Source organism: Camelus bactrianus, chromosome 11 (assembly GCF_048773025.1).
Source record: "Camelus bactrianus isolate YW-2024 breed Bactrian camel chromosome 11, ASM4877302v1, whole genome shotgun sequence".
In the NCBI taxonomy this organism is placed as follows: Eukaryota; Metazoa; Chordata; class Mammalia; order Artiodactyla; family Camelidae; genus Camelus; species Camelus bactrianus.
In genome coordinates, this window is record NC_133549.1 from 76,087,128 (window position 1) to 76,107,357 (window position 20,230).

At 39.2% G+C, this 20,230-nt stretch overlaps 1 long non-coding RNA gene across 1 annotated transcript in view; it reads left to right on the plus strand.

Moving 5' to 3' along the window:
- LOC141579261 (uncharacterized) overlaps positions 1-776 on the plus strand; it is a 35,492-nt gene extending 34,716 nt beyond the window's left edge. Inside the window, exon 4 of the long non-coding RNA XR_012510421.1 lies at positions 286-776. This is a non-coding gene — a long non-coding RNA (uncharacterized LOC141579261). The remainder of the gene's footprint in view (positions 1-285) is intronic.
- The last annotated feature ends 19,454 nt before the right edge of the window (positions 777-20,230 follow it).

The window sequence follows — 20,230 nt, forward strand, 5'->3', positions numbered from 1 at the left end:
CCATGAATAAATCTGTAACATTTGCTAATGCAGTTGACAGTCTGCTGGCCTTGGTTGAAGGGCTGGCTCTAGTATCATCTGCCTGTGGCTTAACTTCTCTGACCTCCAGTGTTCTCATCTTCAAAGTAGGGCTAATAATAATTCTATTTCAGAAGGTGGTACACTCAGTCAGTCCATATATGTTTATTGCACTAATCTTATGTCAGGCATTTTTCTAAACCCCTTCCCTGTTTTAACTCAATTCATCCCAACAACCTCCAAGATAGGTTGATCCTTATTTTGCAGATGAGGAAAGGAGAGAAAAGCACCATGTTATTAAAAGGTAGACTAGTGACCAACGCTGCAACGCAGGACTCATTGCTGATTCTGGGCTGGAGCCTGGGGCTCAGGTTCTGAGCCGAAGCAGACACGGCTACCTCTCTGAATCCTGCATCTGCTCCTGGGACGGTGCCACCCTCCAGCACGCTGCATGATTCTGACACCGTGCAGGAGAAAACACGCTGAAGCATGCACTAGGAGAGTTTAACGCACATTGATTCCTCCCTGGCCAATAAATATCTCATGAGCTAAGGAACCATTCTAGAAACAACTACCCTCTTGCAAGAGGAATAAGGAGGAGGCGAGTGAAGAGGGGAAGCTGCAGTCCCCATCTCCCTTCCAATCAGCTTTGGATGATGCGAAAGGGACACTCCCACCACAGCTGTGCTAGTTGATTAATTATCTCAAATTAATAAAGGAAAAATACCTACACCTTTAAAGTGGTAAATTAATTTGCACAGGGTCACCCAACAAAATAAACAGTAATTACATTTCTAATTTTTTCTGACTCCAAAGAACAAACTCTTTTCACTGTAATGCCTTACATTGTTGTGATAGTCTTAAGGACACTCAGTGATTATTTTTCTCTCTCCACTTATGACACATGATAGGCCTGCCCCTGTATTTAGGTGGGGCTCTTCTTCACTTATTTATTTTCCTAACTCTGTGTTCCTCGGACTGTAATTGTTGTGTAGACTTCTGAGCGCAGGGAAATCGGCAGTGAGGAGAAGGACGTACGCTACTATGTGAATTTCACATTATTTGTGACAGTGGATTTGCTCTATAAAAACCACAGTGCGCTTAGTACATGAGCAAACAACTCAGAGTTGATTGTGAATCAATGGATAATGGGAAAGCAAATTAGCAAGAGAAAACAGGGAGATCACCAAATCTCCAGTCAATCTCTACACTAAGGAGTGTTACTAAGAAATCTTGCAATTTGGGATAAATTACATCATTGCACTGAGTCTCCACTGGATCAACTATAAAATACAGCTTTTATTTGAACTTTTTAATGCCATAAATCAGTATATGAGATGGAGAGTGGAGTCACTGTTACATAAGAGGCCAGTATTAGAAAGCATATTCATGCAGTAATTTACTCACCATTCAGTTTTTGGACTGGCCTAAGCTCCTAAAGCTGCATCCAACTTTCAAAAGATACACACACTTTCTGATTTATAAGATCAAAGAAGATAACGCCTGTAACACCATTAATTAAGAGCACAGTAGTTGTAGCCTTTCCATCCTGGTCTGACCATTTAATGTTCCATCGATACTTGTGTTGGTTTCTAGGGATTCAATTTATATTTTCCTGAGCCTCGATCTACTCAGATAGCCATCTAACCTGATCAGTACTAAATCAGCATCAGGGTAATGGCCAAACCAACTGAATGGAAGCATTCCAGCACAAAGAGTCAAAACCTTCAAGCTCCTAGGGGACTTTTATTCAGTGCAATTAAATGTCCAGATCAACAGCCATGAACTTGGTGATTCAGTTGCGGGCAATGGAACAAGAAGGTTAGGACCCTCAACCCTTCTGCCCTCTGCACATCTCACAGTGAATTCAAAGCAGAGAAAAAAATGATGTCCCAAACATTAGGAACCACGATGACCCAGCAACTAAACTCTTATGGATGAGGAAGCTTTTAAAGGCTAAACTTGGCATCCTTCTCACTCTACACACCACTGGGGAGAATTTTATTAATTTGTTATTGACCTAACTTCTGTGTCTCATTGGCTTAGGAAAAAACAAAAATCTGTCAGGGTAGTGATTATGAATGTCTTAGGTTTTCAGAGCTCACTGGAGTGCCTGTCATTGGTCCTCAAAAAACTTTGCTGTGAATTTTTTAAATGTGAAGTATTTCAAGACACACCAACATACCTTTTTCATTCATTCAATTGGCAGACACTGAGTATTTACTGCGTAGCAGCCACAGTGGGGAAGCGATGATAAATTAGCCATAGAGCATTCCTTCTGGTGGGTGAAATGGACACCAGATGATTATTTACACAATTAGATATTCAGTTATAATTGTAGATATTTCACTACAAGAAACATCTCGTACAGTTTGCCAGGAGGACATGTTACTTGATCCAAGCTGTGTGAGCAGCGCCCAGGGGGAGATTTCCCAACAAAGGGACATTTCAGGCAAAGTGTAAAGAATGATGAGTAATTAATATGGTAAGTCAGGGAGAAGAAAGGACATTGCGGAAGAAAGACTGTGTTTCAGGGCTCTGAGATGTAAAGGATAAAGCCACACTCAAGGAACCGAGAGGAGCCCAGTGTGGCCAGGCCAGAAAGATCGAGCCGGACAGCTAGGTGATAGTTCAGACGAGACAGGCAAGAGTTAGCCCCACCAGGAACTGACAGCTTATGTTAAGATTATTTTGCCATTATCAGAAGAAGAAGAAGAAGGAGGAGGAGGAGGAGGAGGAGGAGGAGAAGAAGAAGAAGGAGAAGCTCTTGAATGACTGTAAAATAGACTTGTTTTATAAGATCATTCTGGCTGCACTAATGACTGCAGATTAGAGAAATACAACCATGGATGCCAGTGGACCAGTCAAGATTGTATGACTGTTTAGACCCTAGAAGTAAAAATGGGGACAAGAAAGAAAGAGAGAAAGAGAGAAAGAGAGAAAGAGAGAAAGAGAGAAAGAGAGGAAGGAAGGAAGGAAGGAAGGAAGGAAGGAAGGAAGGAAGGAAGGAAGGAAGGAAGGAAGAAAGAAGAAAGAAAGAAAGAAAGAAAGAAAGAAAGAAAGAAAGAAAGAAAGAAAGAAAGAAAGAAAGAAAGAAAGAAAGAAAGAAGAAAGAAAGAAGAAAGAAAGGAGAGAAAGAAAGAAAGAGAAAGAAAGAAAGAGAAAGAAAGAAAGAGAAAGAAGAAAAAAAGAAAGAGAGAAGAAAGAGAGAAGAGAGAAAGAGAAAGAAGAAAGAAAGAGAGAAAGAAGAGAGAAGAGAGAAAGAAAGAGAAAGAAGAAAGAAAGAGAAAGAGAGAGAGAAGAAAGAGAGAAGAGAGAAAGAAAGAAAGAGAAAGAAGGAAGAAAGAAAGAGAAAGAAACCAAGAAACCAAGAAACAAACAAACAAACAAAGAAACAAAGGAAGGGAGGGAGGGAGAAAGAAAGAAATGCAGGTGATGTGTAATTCGAGGAGAAAAGTAAGTGATAAATTTGATAGAATATGGTGACTGAGTTGTGCTGCTGGAGAGAGAAAAATATTAAGGGTAAATCCCAAGTTTCTGGTTTGCACCATTCAGACCAGTTTAAGCCAGTTCAGTTCCAACTTACCCATCAGTCTCAGCAGGCATAGTGTTTGGGCCTATAATATTTTTAGAAGCCCGCAAAAGTGTATTTTAAATTATAAAATCAAAATGAACAATTTAATTCAAGGAGTGTGCTTAATCATATAATATTCATATATCCATCTTTATACCAATGAAATAAAATGCAATCTTTAATTTTTTTTTTCTATGGAAGGAGCAAAAGTGCTTAGAGCTCATGGAAATTATAATGCAGCCCTGGGCCAGTTGTCCCTGAGACAGGAACCCGAAGGAAGACCAGGTGGGCATGGAGCCAGAGAGCTATGGTAACACAGTTGCAAGTCCCTTCAGTTTGAGTTTGAGGGACCTGTGACACATTCAAGTGCAAATGACAAAAAGTCTCTTAGATATTCAACTTAAAAATGACTGTGGTGTCCTCAATGTCCAAAAAGCATGAAGCAATGTTGGATTCGGAGTCAGGAAGCGTGGATTTCAGTTCCAACTCCACCACCGATGTGGACTTTAATTATTCTGACTGCGTAGGATAACACCATTTTTCTCCTAAGTAATGTCTCCAAAGTACATGGTGTTGGTGGTGACCCTTACTCCAGCCATAGTGAGGGGTTACCTGACCCCAAATGAGCCAGTCAGAGCCCACCTGTGGAACTGAGTATCTGAAGTTGGCTGGGAAGACCCCTGTACCCTCTAGGGGTAAAGCCATTTGAAGGTGCCCTCAGAATTGCCAGGGGAAGGGTAAATAATGAAGAGAAACCTGCTAGAGAAAAATGAAGCCAGTCTGCAGAAAGTGGCAGATTCAATCTAGACAGATTCAGTCTTGATGACTTTAGAATTTCTAATCCTCCTGGCACCAGGTCTACCCCTGTCTGTCCAGATAGTTGACCAATAAGTTGTCAATTCTGTTTAGGTTAATTCCAGTTTTAACTTCACATTTTCAAAAGCAAGAATGCTGACCAGTATAACTACAAAATATCCATGTGATCTTGAGTAAGTCATAAAACCTCCCCAAGCCTAAGTTTTCTGGTCTGTAGATGGACATGGTAAAACTTACATCAAAGTGTTGGGATAATGACTATGTGAGAAAATTATAAAAAATGCTCCAAAGTTCAGTGTGCAACATGCACATATTAATTATCATTGTTTATATGAAGGAGGGGGAGGGTAGGAGGGACTTCTAGCGTTGTCAAAGTAAGAGTCCTTTGGCCCAGGAAGGATCTGGCTCAGTAACTGTGAAGCCATCAAATGTGGTTCAAGGAGCCCCTTCAAAGTACACCCTTAGATAGAAGAAGTCATATTACTTGTCTGTAGTGCTCTCTGTTTTATGCTAATCTTTACTAAGTTGCCAATATTTGCCAAAGTCAGTTAGCTCAGAAGGAAATTCACACAAGACTAGATTGAGTTCTCCATCCACCTCTTTCCAATATTCACAATAAAAATCTCTCTGCCCTCAAAGTGCCTCGTCCTTTTGTAATGACCTTTGCTCATTATATAATGAATTGGTTATGTCTATAGATTTTGAAGTCTTCAAGGGCAGCCTCCTAGTCTCATTTACGTATGTTCCTAGCACTGAGCATACCATAAGTACTCAATAAATGTTAGTTCAATAAGTGGATGGAGTCAGGTGTCTGATATCTCTAACACACAAAACACACACATTAGTATCTCTAAGACCAATCATCTGGGTTCCACACCACAGAATCTGGAATGAAATCCAACCAGCAGGATGGAGATTTGAAAGCGTGTTTGTGAACAGGTGGTGTCATGCTTGAGGACAGCCTGGAGCCCCTTCATGACAGAGCAGTACTGCGTGGTGAGGTGTGGACTGTCTTCGACTCAACCTATGGCAGGATGCAGGCTCTTCTTAAGAGTGAAAAAGCACACTTCAACACAAGACACTTGGCTACTCAAGACTCTGCCACTCCGTAGCCCCTGGTCCTTACACTAGGTCCATCCTTAAGGCATCTATATTTTATTTCTGTAAAAACTGATAACTGAGTCAGAAAGGGCCTTTGCAGCAACAAAATATTTGTAAATTAGGCATAAGAGAGCATCATAAAAACTAGAACTCACATTTTTCACATTCCAATAAACATAGCATCAATTAAAAGCTCAAGGCCAAGAAGCTTAGCCAAGTTCCCAACCAGATGGAATTTCTAATAAGTATTATGAAGCCCTGAAAGTCAGAGATTCTAGCCAAAGCAAGGACAAGCCATAAAATGTCTACATCTCCCTAGCGTGACAATAATAACACCACAAACAGGCTTCGCAATTTGCCAGAAGTTTTGCTCTTCCATTCTTTTGTTCAGTAAACATGTACTGAGGGCCTACTGTGGGCTGGGGAACGTTTGGAGACTGGGATGGTGAGTGGGCCCCCACGAAGCAGGAGAAACCCATACACAAACCCAGACACAGACCACAGACATACGAAGATACTCACACATACAGGCATCATATTGCTCCAAGGTTATTTTCAGAGGTTTAAGAGATGTTAATTTGAAATTTTAGGTATATAAACCACAAATGCAGATTAAATTATGTGGGAAAAAAAAAAAGACACACCTACATATACAACATTCAGTTACTAAGACAAAACTAGGCAGTCTAAGGCAGTCTAATTAATGATTACTTCTTTAAGCTTATATTTGGGGTTGAATATGTTTCCCCAAAGTTTATATGTTGAAATTCCAACCCCCAGGACCTCCAAATGTGGTTTCATTTATAAATAGGGTCGTTGGCAGACATCATTAGTTAAGACGAGGTCCTACTGGAGTAGGGCGGTCCCCTAATGCAACATGACTGGTGTCCACATAACAAGGGGAAATTTGGATACAGACACACACACAGCGGGAGCGTCATGTGAAGAAGACTGGACTTACGCTGCCACAAACCGAGGAACAACTAGAAACAAGGAGAGAGGCCAGGAACAGATCCTTCCCTCCCTTGCGCCTTCAGAGAGAGCGCAGTCCTACAGACACCTTGATCTTAGACTTCTGGCCTCCAGAACTGTGAGACAATAAAACATCTGTTATTTAAGACACTGAGTTTGTGGTACTTTGTTACAACAGACTCAGGGAACTTCTCATCTGTATGATGACTATTGATGTTGCACTGATTAAAGAAGAAAGTATATATAAAAAAGCTTTTGGAACTTCAAAGTTCAGTGCATAGTACACATGAAGACACACAAAAATGTAGGTCTTCCACCAGGACCTCTGTGCAACCCGAACCATATTAGGTTTCCCAGCAAGTCTGAACCTACTTATTCCCAATTCCAAGAGCAAAGTATGGAGCCTAGACCTCCACTGTCCAATACAACAGCCACGGGTGAGCGCTTGAAGTGTAACTGATGCAAAGTGAGATGTGCGTTAAATGTAAAATACACAACAGATTTCAAAGACGGTACAAAAAAAGTAAAATATCTCCTCAATATTTTTGTATTGACTAACATGTTGAAATGATAAAATTTGGGGTACAACATGTTAAATAAAATATAGTGTCAAAATTACAAATTAATTTCACCTGTTTTGGGTTTGTTGGCTTTACTGGAAAACTTACAAGCACGCATTCTATGGTTAATGGGCAGCACAAGTCTGGAGGTAAAATGCAGCCCTACGTTTTCCTGCAATCACATACTATTTTCCATCCTGGTTATGTGTCAGTTACAATAGAAGGTCTTCCTTCAGATCACCGAATCAGAGCGCACTGCAGCTGAGCGCCTGGGAGAAGCTGCCTGCCAGTGGTTCCATTAGCAGTGGCCACGTCATAGGGGAGGTTTTAGAAGCTGAGACCTTTGATCCCCTGGCTCTGCGTGTCTCCCATCCTCACTGCCTCAGAACTCCTGCTCATCCGACTGGTGGTGGGACTCAGATTTCAATTCACAGTCGAGTTAAGAAATGAGTGGCCTTTGCTCTCAGGTAAGGAGGCTGAGTGTTTGAGAAATGATTTTCCCGAGGCCAAACAGAAGATTCTAGACCTTTTGATTTTGAAGTCAAAGAGACTACAGTTGAAGTCAGACAGTTGAAGACAGACTACAGCCTGTTACTTACTTTCTCTGAGACTTTTAATATATACTTACTGAGGGCTAAACATTAGCCAGGTGATAGAGATACAGGTAATTATGGGATGGATTTAACCACAGAAGGCCTCAGACACAGTTTGGGAAATTAATATTTAGCTCCAGGATTACAATGAAAATTGAATAACGTCTCATATGAACAGTGCCTTGTTCGATATGGATATAATGAATATAACCTGGGTTATTACCCCCAGTGACACCTCATATGAAAAAATATTAGTGCTCTGTCTGACACACAGGAATTGTTCAGTAATACCATTCTCTTTCTTCCTCACAATTAAATGAGCCTTCCAGTGGCCCCAAAATGTCTCCCCAAATACTCCTTTTAGAAGTGTAAACACTACCGTCCAGAAAGATGTGTGAGACACAACCCTCATCACACGGGTTGTCAGTGGTTCCATGATGTAATTTGAATTCTTCCAGCTTCAGAATTTAACTATTCCCTGTTCTTATGCTGTCAGTATCAGCCATCACTGAACAGCCTTATGTTCTGTTCTAGGCACAAGGGATGCAAATTCCTGGCTTATAGCAACCAAGTGCTTACAATATAATACTGTTATCTTTCCAGGGAAACAATTTCTTACTTGCAGGTGCCACATTTTATCTTCTAGATCCTATCGTTATTCTCTGTGTACACGAAATCCTTGGTAAATATTTTTTAATTAATATTTTGACTGATAAGAAGAATTCAATACGGACAATACAATTTATACTAGTTTGTATGACATGAAAAACATCTTTTTCCCTTCAGCGATCACCCCATGGACCTAAACTTTAAGGTGAAGCCATCAGTGGCTTTAGCTACCATCTGTCTGGCAAAATGAAAAACCTTTGAAGAAGAAAACTGAGGGTCAAGTTTCCCAGATGTTCAACAGCAAGGGGTCTACTAGGCTAGAAGAATCTGGACAGAAATGACTATCTGACTACTTCAGGTCAGCCTTCAGAGATGACATGGCTCAACAGAGCTCCCAGGTTTCCTCACTCTCCGTGATTTTGTCACTTCTCCCTTGAGACTTTAACATTGTCTTTCCCCATTGGATCTACAGCCCTGTACACTTGTCTCCATGCCTGTCCCCATCACGTTTCTCTGTTGCTCTCTGCTCCCCCTTTGATGTAGTGAAAATCAACAAAGCAAACCCTCTAGAAACAGGTGTGCTGAAATATTACATATGATAAGGCACCACAAAGCCAGCCAAGATCCCAGAATCTTAAGAAATACAGGGAGGTTATTGAACAACCAGATAGAACTCCGGAAGCCAGCTCTGGTGCAGGAAATAAAGACAGCAGACCAGTTTGTGGAGCCAGCTCCAGACTTCTCTCCAGAGAAGGCAGGATTCAGCTAAATGAGATTATGGGGACAAGTTTCAGGCCTCAGGGATAGGCTGTCATGAACTAGACAGGATGCCCTACTGGGCAGAGATCAACACAGGACAAGAATGTAATCCTCATACCAAGTATGCATCATAAATTCAGGACCTACCAAAGCCTTAAAAAAAAAAAATAAAGAATCAAGGAAATACTCCTGATACTTGATATCCTTCCAGACGCCTCGTATGGCCCCCAAGGGCCCTTCTCACTTTACCGGGATGAAGAACAAGATTCAGGAAGCAGACAAATCTAAGTAAACTGTAGCTTACTTCCTAGAAGAAACCAGTATTAATATCATAAATATGTTTCCTTTTAAGTCTTTCTCTCTTCTCTTTCACTTATACTCTTTCATAAGTAGCTTTGTACTTTGATTTTTCACATATATAATATGAATTGGCCCATCATAAAATGTTCTTTAAAGCATCACTTTTGATGGAAGATCAATATTTCCTTTTACATAGACTCCATGATTTATTTAATGCTCTTTATCATTATTATTTTGTAATTATGAAAATCTGTGAAATGGCATTAAAAATGCCTGGCATGAATATCTTTGGCCATAAATCTTTGTCTCAGTTGCTGGGAACTTCCTTAAACTGTATTAATGAGCATAAACATTTTAAAGACATGTACCATATATTGTTAAACTGCTTTCAAGAGAGCCTCAATCTCTGCAATTCCACTAAGAAAGCCAGAAAAGCACATTTAAGCTAAACCTCCTCAGATTGAAATTTAACTGGTTACTAATTAAGGCAAGATAATGATATCTGATTTCTGTTTAATGTGCTTTCTTCAATAATAAGCAACAAATGATTTTTAAAATTTTTATTAGATATTTGACTTTCTTTGAGAAATGACTATTCATATTCTTTGCCCATTTTATTACTATATTGGGCACTCCCTTCTGCTCCTTCTAATGCTTTGATTAGTCCTGTACACATTAACAATGACAAATCTACTTCATTTTTTGTGAATAGTCTGCCTGTTTTTTCTTTGCTTTTAACTTTTGGAGAAACTATTTCTGTTTAAATTGTTAATGTAATCAAAGGTTTGAGCAGCAATTATTAATAATTCTAATATGTAAAAAATTAATAATAATTAAATTTAAAGATTTAATGTAATCTCTTGTCTTGGCAATTGTCTCCACTGTTTTTATGTATGGCAGAAAGACTTTGTCCTCTAAAGTCCAGAAAAATACACAAAATACTTCCTTCCTTTTTAAAAATAACTTTCTTCTTGTATACTTAGTTCAGTTACTCCATTTGTAAATCACTTCAGTTAGCAATTATCCATGTCAAAAAGCCATTTCTGACATTAAAATATTTATAGGTTATATTGGGATAAAAGGATGGCATAAAATGAGCATATGGAAGAGATTTGATAAATCACTTAGCTCATTCTTATAGGTGAAACTTTATGTTGTCTTAAAAAATCTTTTTCATGGAGAGCATGTTAGAAATTAGAACAATGCTTATAGCATAGTATTAGTTGTAAAGAAGAAATTAAAACAATCTATAGTTTAATCCTTATTTCATAAATACAACTATGTTTAAAGTTCCAACTATATCAGCAGCTATAAATATGAAAATGAATACAGATAGATTCCAAACCGTTAACAACGTTTGTTTCTAGGCTGTGAGATTACTATTGATTTTTATTTTATATTCTTCAGTGTTTCCTAAGTTTTCTACAACTGGCAATTACGTCTTTTAAAATAAAAAATGAAGTTTTAATATAGGATAGTTGGGATTGAAAATAAGGTATTGCTTTTTTCATTAATGCCTTAACAAGAATAAACTTTTCCATAGCCAGCTCTATTTTTCAAAGCATTTCACAGCTCCTTTCCTTTCTTATTTCTTTCAGGGGTAAAAGAAAATAGATGAAGATCAGTTCTGTTGAAGCGTGCTTAAAGTTCTGTTAAAGCGACGCTACCTGCTACCTCGTCACAAGCTAACCCCCCTCCCCCTAGTTAAGTTGTGCTGTTTGACTTCCTATGAATATGTTGTACCTTTTCACCCAATTCATGTCATGACATACGATGCTCTCTTGCTTCCCAATGCATTTCCCCTTGCTGCCCCTTTCCCTACCAGTTTCTTGCTGCTGACAATATTTTATCTCCTCAAGATGTTTTCCCTGACCTCCCTGCTCACTCCCCCTCCACTTGCTCTCTCCTGCTTCCTAGCACCTTGCAATGTCATTGTCTGTCTGCTCTTCAAAATCATGAGCTTTCTGTAGGTAGCATCGTGATTTATTTATTCTTTGAATAGCATGAGTTCTACTCATGTTTAAGACCCAATTAAATGAATACATAATATCATCGCTTGGCTGCATTACATGGACATTTCAATAAACCATAAAAGCAAAAACAATACACTTTTCAGGGTTAAAAATATAATAGCTTTATCTCTTTAGACGTTAAACACAGAGTTACAATGTGACGCATCAATTCTATGCTTAAGTGTACGCCCAAGAGAAATGAAAACATCCCTCCACACAAAATGTGCCTATGAATGTTCATAGTGGCATCATTCGTAATAGACAAAATGTGGAAACAACCCAAATATCCATCAACTGAGTAATGAATAAACAGATATGGCATATTCATACAATGGAATATCATTTGTCAATAAAGAAGAATGAAGTACTGATACAAGTGATGACATAGATGAACCTCAAAAAAATGTTATGCTAAGTGAAAGAAGCCAATTGTAAAAGATCACATTACATGACGCCATTTATCTGAAATGTCCAGAATAATTACATCCACAGAGACAGAAAGAAGATTAGTGGTTGCTTAGGGTTGGAGGGGGACAGGCGCATGAATATGTATTGTAGAAGGAGGAACTGCTAATGGGTATGATACTTCTATTCGAGGTGATGAAAATGTACCAAAATTATGGTGACGGAATTATGGTAAGAAACTAGGATGTTAGTTTGTATACCTCTGTAAATATACTAAAAACCACTGAATTAAACACTTTAAATGGGTGAACTTTATAATACATAAATTATTTCTCTAAAAGCTATTTCTATATTTATATATATTATATATTATTACATGATATGTAATCGTTGGAGACATAAAAATCCTCACCTTATCCCTGGGTTGCTTGCTCATCTTCAAACTCTAGCCCATATCCTTGGCACCATCCACCAAGGAGGGAGGAATTTAAGAATATGGTTGGGAACAGACTTCGGAAAAATAAGATTTAAGGACATCTATTGTGATTGCTCTTTGGTAGTATTTTAAAAGTACCTTTACATTTCATAGCATCAAACTGGCCACATCAGATAGTTCTGAGGTCACCACAATCTCATCAATTCAGCTACATCAAAATGGGCTGCTTCTCCACCCTGTAGCTCCCCAGGGCTTAGTGGTCAGTAGTTTGCCCCTTGGATCTTCCATAGACTCCATTATGTTTAGTATTATTGGATTTGTGCATATTTCTCCTGAAAGGCTAGACTGGATACACTATGAGCCCAAAGACTATAATGGATTTATCATAGAACTCTGTCTTCGAAAAACCACCTGGAAAATGGTACAGTTAATTTTCATGTTTACTGATTGGAATAAAAGGGGGGGTAAAAAGCAAAAAGAAAGAGATGACTTCACTGCTAACTTCAAAATTGTGTATTTTTCCACCTCCACCCCCAGGAAGATGTTAAGCATTAATTTGACATCCTTTAAAAGCCACCTGTAGATGTGAGATATATATACAATGAGACAGTACTCAGCCATAAAGAATGAAATTTTGCCATTTGCGATTAAGTGGGTGGACTTGCGGGATACTATGTTAAGTAAAATAAGTCAGACAGAGAGCAACAAATACTGTATATTACTTACATGTGGAATTCAAACAATAAAACAAACTAGTGAGTATAACAAATTGGAAACAGTCTCACAGATGTAGAGAACAAACTAGTTGTTACTTAGTGCGGAGACGGAAGGGGGAGTGGCAAGACAGGGGTAGGGATTAAAAGACACAAACTACTATGTACAAAATAAATAAGCTGCAAGGATATATTGTATACCACAGGGAAGATAGCCAAATATTTTATAATAACTATAAATGGAATACAAACTTTAAAAATTCTGACTCACTATGTTGTATACCTAAAACCTATATAACATTATATATGAACACTACCTCAATAAATAAAATAAAATAAAATTCTCCTCAAGGCCAAGAAAGCCACGGCAAAAATAAATAAATAAATAAATAAATAAATAAATAAATAAATAAATAAATAATAAATCTGTAAAATAAAGCAAGAGAAACTAAGAGTAGATATCAAAGCGGACCTGCTACACAGCACAAGAAAAATGCAGTGGAATAAAGAATGAAAGAGAGTTTTGAGTCATGTGAGTGGAAGAAAACCAAATATCCTAGACATATTAATTTTACCTGAATGAAATCAGGAGCTAAGCAAGTTGATCATAAAGAGCTTTCTCCCCAGCTTTTATTAATCTTAAAATTATGATCAGGACTTCTTGGTGCCGTGACCCTACACAGGCCTGGCACTGTGCCTCCACACCAGACATTTCCACCAGCTGCCAAAGAGGTGATGAATGACAAGGAAAGAAATCGTCAGGGAACAATGGCCTCTATGAGGTCTACATATTTACCTGCTCTGAATTAAAATGCTCGAGCTGCAGATTCACTCTCATCCCCTGTATTTACGGTTCCCTCTGCCTTGAAGCAAGCACAGTGAGTGCCTTGATAAATCGGCTGAAAGCCTGTCTCATTCCCAGGCAGGCCCTGTAAATTTCTGAGCTGCGCTCTGCAACCCTTCGTTCTGATTTGTAACGTTCAACAAAACTGTCAATGACACACAGAGGGTCTGTCTGCAGGCCCATTTCCTCCACTGAGCAGTGGCCAAGGGGTCCTGGCCTTCCATTATCCCCAGTGTCGCAGAGCAGCACTCAACCAGAGCATCCAGGCCTCCTCAAAGAAGATGATGGGCTTGTCTTCCCAGTCAAGACCTTCGTCTAAAATGTGGCAGATGCTGAGGGTGGCATGACCTTGCTGGAATGTATTTCATGTCAGAGTAGATAAATGTTAGGGAGGTTGCAAGTCCTAAATAGAGAGTCCTCCCTACACTTATGAAAATAAAACAAAACAAAACAAAATATCAGTCGTCTGGGGAAATTTATGACACACCCGCTCTGCCAGCACTCTTATAAAAGCTGGGGAGACAGGAGCAAACAAAATAGATGAAGTCCTTGACCACTTGGAGCTTAGATTCTGCTGCCTTGCTTTACTCATTGGGTAACTGAAAGGATGAATGAATGATTGAATATAATCCTTGCCCAAGAAGAGGTTGGGAACACCATTGCCATCTCAGTTGTACCTGCCCCTCCAAGCTAGGCTATGTGACTCTCGCAGCCCAAGCCAGGCAGTTAATGAAAGCAAACTAAATGGTAGAATGGGGTTTTGAGGTGATATACTTGTCTCTCAAATTCTGATTTTCTTTGTCAACCTCAAGCCTTTTTCTCTGGACCAGCATGGATTTTTAAGTCTCTAAACGTCCTGCTTACTGGACCTCAATGTTCATACATAATCTTTTAGTGTTATTGTCTATTTTGTATTTTGTGTTCTATAATGATTGAGTACAGACCAAGTCTAGTTCAGTTCAGCACAGGAATTCACCTGTTTCCTAGTCAAGCCCCCAGCTACCCATCTTGTCCAACACAGAAGGGGATGAAGTTAGACACCTATGAAATGAGTGTTTGTTTCCATGGAACCTAGAAACAAAACAGAGTGGGAAATTGAAACTCGCCTTTTCCCCATTCTCCAGACAAGGACACACTTTGATTCCAGGTGTTTACTTACAAAAACTGGACAATAAAGATGAGGTACTACTGAAGTCTGGGATGGAGGAAAGCAGAGAAGCTGGATTTGTATCTGGGAAGTAACTGCCCCAGCAGTATTGCCTGGGAGCGAGGAGTTCTGTTATCAGCCTGAACAGGAGCCTAACACCCAAGGGACCTGGAAGGTTGAGCTTATCCAATTCATACAACAAAAGGGGGTGCCAGAACTGTAAGAAAAAAACAGGAACCAAAACCCAAATACTCCAATTAGAAGGGAACATTCTCAATGCTATGAGCCCTGTCCTAGGTACTGAACACATTCACATTCACACTTCATTTACTAATCACAGTAATATTTGCAAATTTTATATTCTTAAAACTCATGATGAGAAGGAACAACAGATCCCCAAGGATCTGAGAAGTGAACCAACATTCATAAAATCACCCAGATGATAACCAGAGAGCCAGGATTAGAACTCCTATCCTTCTGACACAAGAGATCCACTGTCTACTTTAATTACTTGATAGAGGTAATCAGAGCAGAAGAAAGCATTGCTCCTTAATATGAGGAACTGCTGTTTTATTTGACTGGACTCAAATGCTCTTTTTCTCCCTAATCTGATGGGACACTAAGTGATTTGACCTGTTTTAGAAGAGCTTAAGGAAAGGGGAACATAAATTACTATTTAATGTTCATAATTGTATGCCTTGTGACAGAAACAAAATTGAACAAAAATTGAAACATTGTAAGCTAAATATTAAGTGGTTTTCTGAGTTGATCTCCATGCACTGGCCAACTGCCTGTACTAACACTGATTTGCCAGTATTAATGTATTAGCAAATAAAATGAGAAATTTTGTGTCTCCTGAATAAAATTATTGACAGCTCTCTGCCCATTTAGCATCAAGAGCTTTTAGGGAGTATAACATGGTGATCTTGCCTGAAACACATTTTTTTAATCATAAAACCTTAGAATTGGAAGAAACATTGGAACACTCCCATTTCCAGGAAGGCAAACATCTCATCTCGCGTGCCAGCTTCCTCCGATGAAGACTGGCTTTGGGAAGCACCATGTTGAGACACATTATAAAGACAACTGCTGGCTCCAGACACTGAAGGTGCCTCAGAAGGTGGTTACAGGAGAGGAGTATCAGATCTTTCAGTAAATGTTAGCTATTATTATTATTTCTATTATAATCAATAACAGTAAAAGCTTTTGAAACATTGTACTGTGAAGAGAAACAGAAGTGGGAGTTGTGGGAAGTAAGGTTAGACACTTTTCAATATGTTCTAGTTCTTCTTGCTACAAATATACATTTATACACAAAACAGTGTGCAAACAGCACATCTCACAAATATTACTTGAGATAGGAATAAAAATACCCGTGGTGCACATACTCTTTAAACTGTTACAACTGGCTTCCATTTTAAGATTTGAATAGAACCGTGATTTTGATGTCCCTGGAAACATCGTTAAACAGGATTCACCTGTACAACCATTTAGATCAAAGAACATAGTTCTTTGGAGAGTGCTTTGAGAAGAACAGAGCTTAGAACTCTCCCTCTAAGCGACTAAACTGTCAGATGATTCATATTGTCATTGAACTATCACTTCTTAAAATAAGGATACGTTGTGGTTGCCTGGAAACCACTTCCCAGAACCTACCTCTGCATTCATGATGCTTCTGATCCAGAATTCTACATGAGGGTCAAATATCAAATATTTCCATAGGATGAGGGAATATAAAGTATCAGTAAGTGCAACTGGTAAACACCACCACAGAGTTGATCCCCAGAGCCAAGCAGTACAGAAGACTCCCCAAGGTTAATTTTCTAAAATGAAGTTTAAAAATCAATTTTTTTAAATTTTTAAAGTCAGATTTTACTACATTTCATTTCCTATCCCAGCCTCCAGCATCATATATATGCTTTGGTGTAGTTTTATGTTACAATCTGGTTTGATTTGACAGAGTGAAGGTAAGAGGAAGAGAAGAGAAAGTATTGGGTAATAATTGGTGTAAATCTCTTGAAAAGGAAGAAAGTAGGGACTTGGAAGAAAGATGGAAAATGGACTAGCCATAAAGAGAAGGATGGATGTCTGCTCAGTCAGAGAGAGAGAGAGAACTGGCACAGAGAGAGGTCGGTTTTACAGGCCAATGGTTCAAAATTGACAAAGATCCCATCCAATGTCTTCTATCCTCATCTGAGAATTAAGGAGAAGATAGAGGAATCAGAGTCTTGAAAAACAGGAAGATCTAAAATAATCTTGGAAGAGGGAATTGAGCAAAGAAAAATGATCATGAACAGAATGATTCCAACTGATTTTTTTTAATTGCCTAGGGAAAGAAAGGTAGCTAGAAAGTTGTGTTTATTAATTTTTTTTACCTAATGCTTTGAATTTTCTTAGTATGCAATAATAATATTCTGCCTTACTTTCTCTAATTTAATTCATATTATTAATTCTAGTTGCCAGAATGTTTAAAATATTACCTGCTGTTTCTGTTTGTAAAGGTATTTATCTATCATATTATGAAGCTAAACAATATCTTTCTCCAACAAAGGATATTGTAACCAACTTAAAAGGCAAATGAACAACTAGGAAAACATATGTGCACCATATAATGTCACTGAAATCGGGCTTAATATGAAATGGACAATGCTCCCACAGAATATTGGGACATGCCTTGAAAATATAATTTATAAATGTGCAAACATCCAATTAAAATAGTAAAAAATGTTTAATCTCACTAATAAACAAAGAAACAAATTTAAATAAGACGTTGTTCTAACTATTAAATTGATTGCAGCTAAGTAGTTAATAATTCATGCTCTGGAATCACAGAGTCGCTCCTCTCTATGATTTAGTTTCCTTGTATTTACTGTGGAAATAACACTGATAATGCAGTGTTTATACAAGGATAAACTTTATTAATATTTATAAAGCATTTCTCGATTTGCATGGCATATAATCAGTGCTCAATAAATGTCAACTATTGTTATCATTATGGCTCTTAATGTTTTTGGCAAAGATGAAGAGACTGATATTACTCTGTGATGACAAAGAGAGGAAAACAGTTAATACTGAGAGTTTAAAATTATTATATTCTTTCTGGAGGGCCAGTTTGTGAATATGTTTCAGAATTTTCAACGTGCATACCCTTAAACCCTGGAATTTCACTTCTCAAGATTTATCTCTTCCTAAAAAAAAAAGGATAATTATGAAAAATTATATACAAAGGTATACCCATTGCAGCATTTTCATAAAAGCCCCCCCAAAAAATTAGAAACATTATAAATACCATCAACATTTTCCCCACTCTTCCCAGCAACACAAGATAGATCCTTCGATGGTTACTGAATATATCACCTGTGTTCGTACCTTAAGGCCTTTGTCCTGGCTATAAGGTCTTCCCTGATTACCGCATTACAGTCATTCTCCTTCCCCAATACTTTCTTAATGCCTCTTACTTACTTACATTAGTTAAGGTAATGGTGGCTGCTCTAAAGTACTGATAGCTCTAAGAGATAAAGCTCAAAATCTCTAGGTGTTAATAAAATAAAGACTATTTCATGCAATACAGTGCTGCAGACTGAACATTTATGTCCCCTCCAAATTCATATGTTGAAATCCTAACCCCCAAATCCACAATGTGATGGCAACAGGAGGTGGGTAATTATGTCATGAGGGCAGAGACTTCATGAATGGGATTCGTGCCCTTATTAAGGAGACCCAGGGAAGCTCCCTCTCCGCTTCTGCCAGGTGAGGACACAGCAGGAAGACCACTATCTATGAAACAGGAAGCGGCCCTCACCAGATACCAAATCGACCAGAACCTTGATCTTGGACTTCCCAGCCTCCAGAGCTATGAGAAATAAATTTCTGTCATTTATAAGCCACCCAGCCTATGGCATTTTTGTTAAAGCTGTCCCAACAGACTAGAACAGGAATTGGTACTGAGGTTGGGCTGCTGCTATGACAAACATCCAAAAATATGGAAGCAGTTTTGGAACTGACTAATGATGGGTAGAGGGTGAAAAAGCTTTGAGGTACATGCCAGAAAAAGCCTGTATTGCTGTGAATGGACCATTAAGAGAGATTCTGGTGAGGAACGGAAAAGAGAAGAGGAGAACTGTACAGAAAGCTTCAAGCTTGAAGAATACAGACGTCATCCTGAACAGAACGCTGGTAAGAATATGGAAGGTTAAGGCATTCTGATGAGATCTCAGATTGAAAACAGGAATATGTTACTGGACGTTGGAGGAAATGAGATAGGAGGAAAGGGGGCAGGGCACAACCACTGAAGGAATGACAGCTGAGGACAGAACAAACTGGTTGGAACCAAGATGGCAGGAGATTCAACTTCCAACAGAACTTAGCCTCCTGGCACGCCCATGGGTGCCCATGACAGTTCCTAGGCTGACCATAAAAGGTCAAAAAGGGGCTAGGGGCCCGATTTATGGAAATCCCCGCCCCTTCCCCAAAGTAGATAGAATAATCCTCCTACTCATTAGCATATACAGTTACCGAGCTCATAAAAACTAACAACTCTGCACCCCGCGGTCGCGCGCTCTCTCTCTTGCCTTCTGAGACGGCCCACACTCTGTCTATGCAGTGTGTATCTCCTGAGCCATTTTCCCTTCTGAGTGAGACAGACCGCACTGTGTCTATGGACTGTGTTATCTCTCTAAATAAACTTGCTTTCACTTTACTATGTCTTGCTCTTGAATTCTTTCCTGTGGGAGGCAAGAACCTATTCTCGGACAACAGAAAGGCAACCCTTGTTATAAAGCGGCAAGGAACTTTGGCTGAATTGTGTTCGTGTTGCAGTGTTTGGTGCAAAGTAGAACTCGCAACTGGTGAAATTAGATATTTGGTTGAAGGAGATCTCTAGGCAAAGGAAGGAGTGGCCTGGCTCCTCCTGAGTGCTCATAGTAAAATTTGAGAAGAGAAAAATGATTTAAAGATAGAATTGTTAAACAGAAGGAAACCAGAACTTAAAGATTTGGAAAATGCTCAGCCAATCCGTGTTGAAAAAAATGAGAAAGCATGTTTGGAGGGGACAGTAAGGGTGTGGCCAAAGGACCAGCTGATGAGATGGTAAGTCAACCATCTCTACAGGAGCCAGGAGATATTGTTCAAGACACTGGAAGAAGGATCCTGAGATCATTGGGGGCTGCCACTCCCGTCACAGACACAGAGTGCAAGGACCAGGAAGACAGAGTGGATTCAAAGGAGGGGCCTCGGGTAACTGCAGGGCTTCAGGCTGTGCTGCCCAGTGCCACCTCCCATGAAGGGCTCCTCTCCCTGACCTCAGCCACCCGAGGTGCGACTCTGGGCCCCCGTGCAGTGTGAGCCACAGGGGCTGCACCTCCAAAGGGTG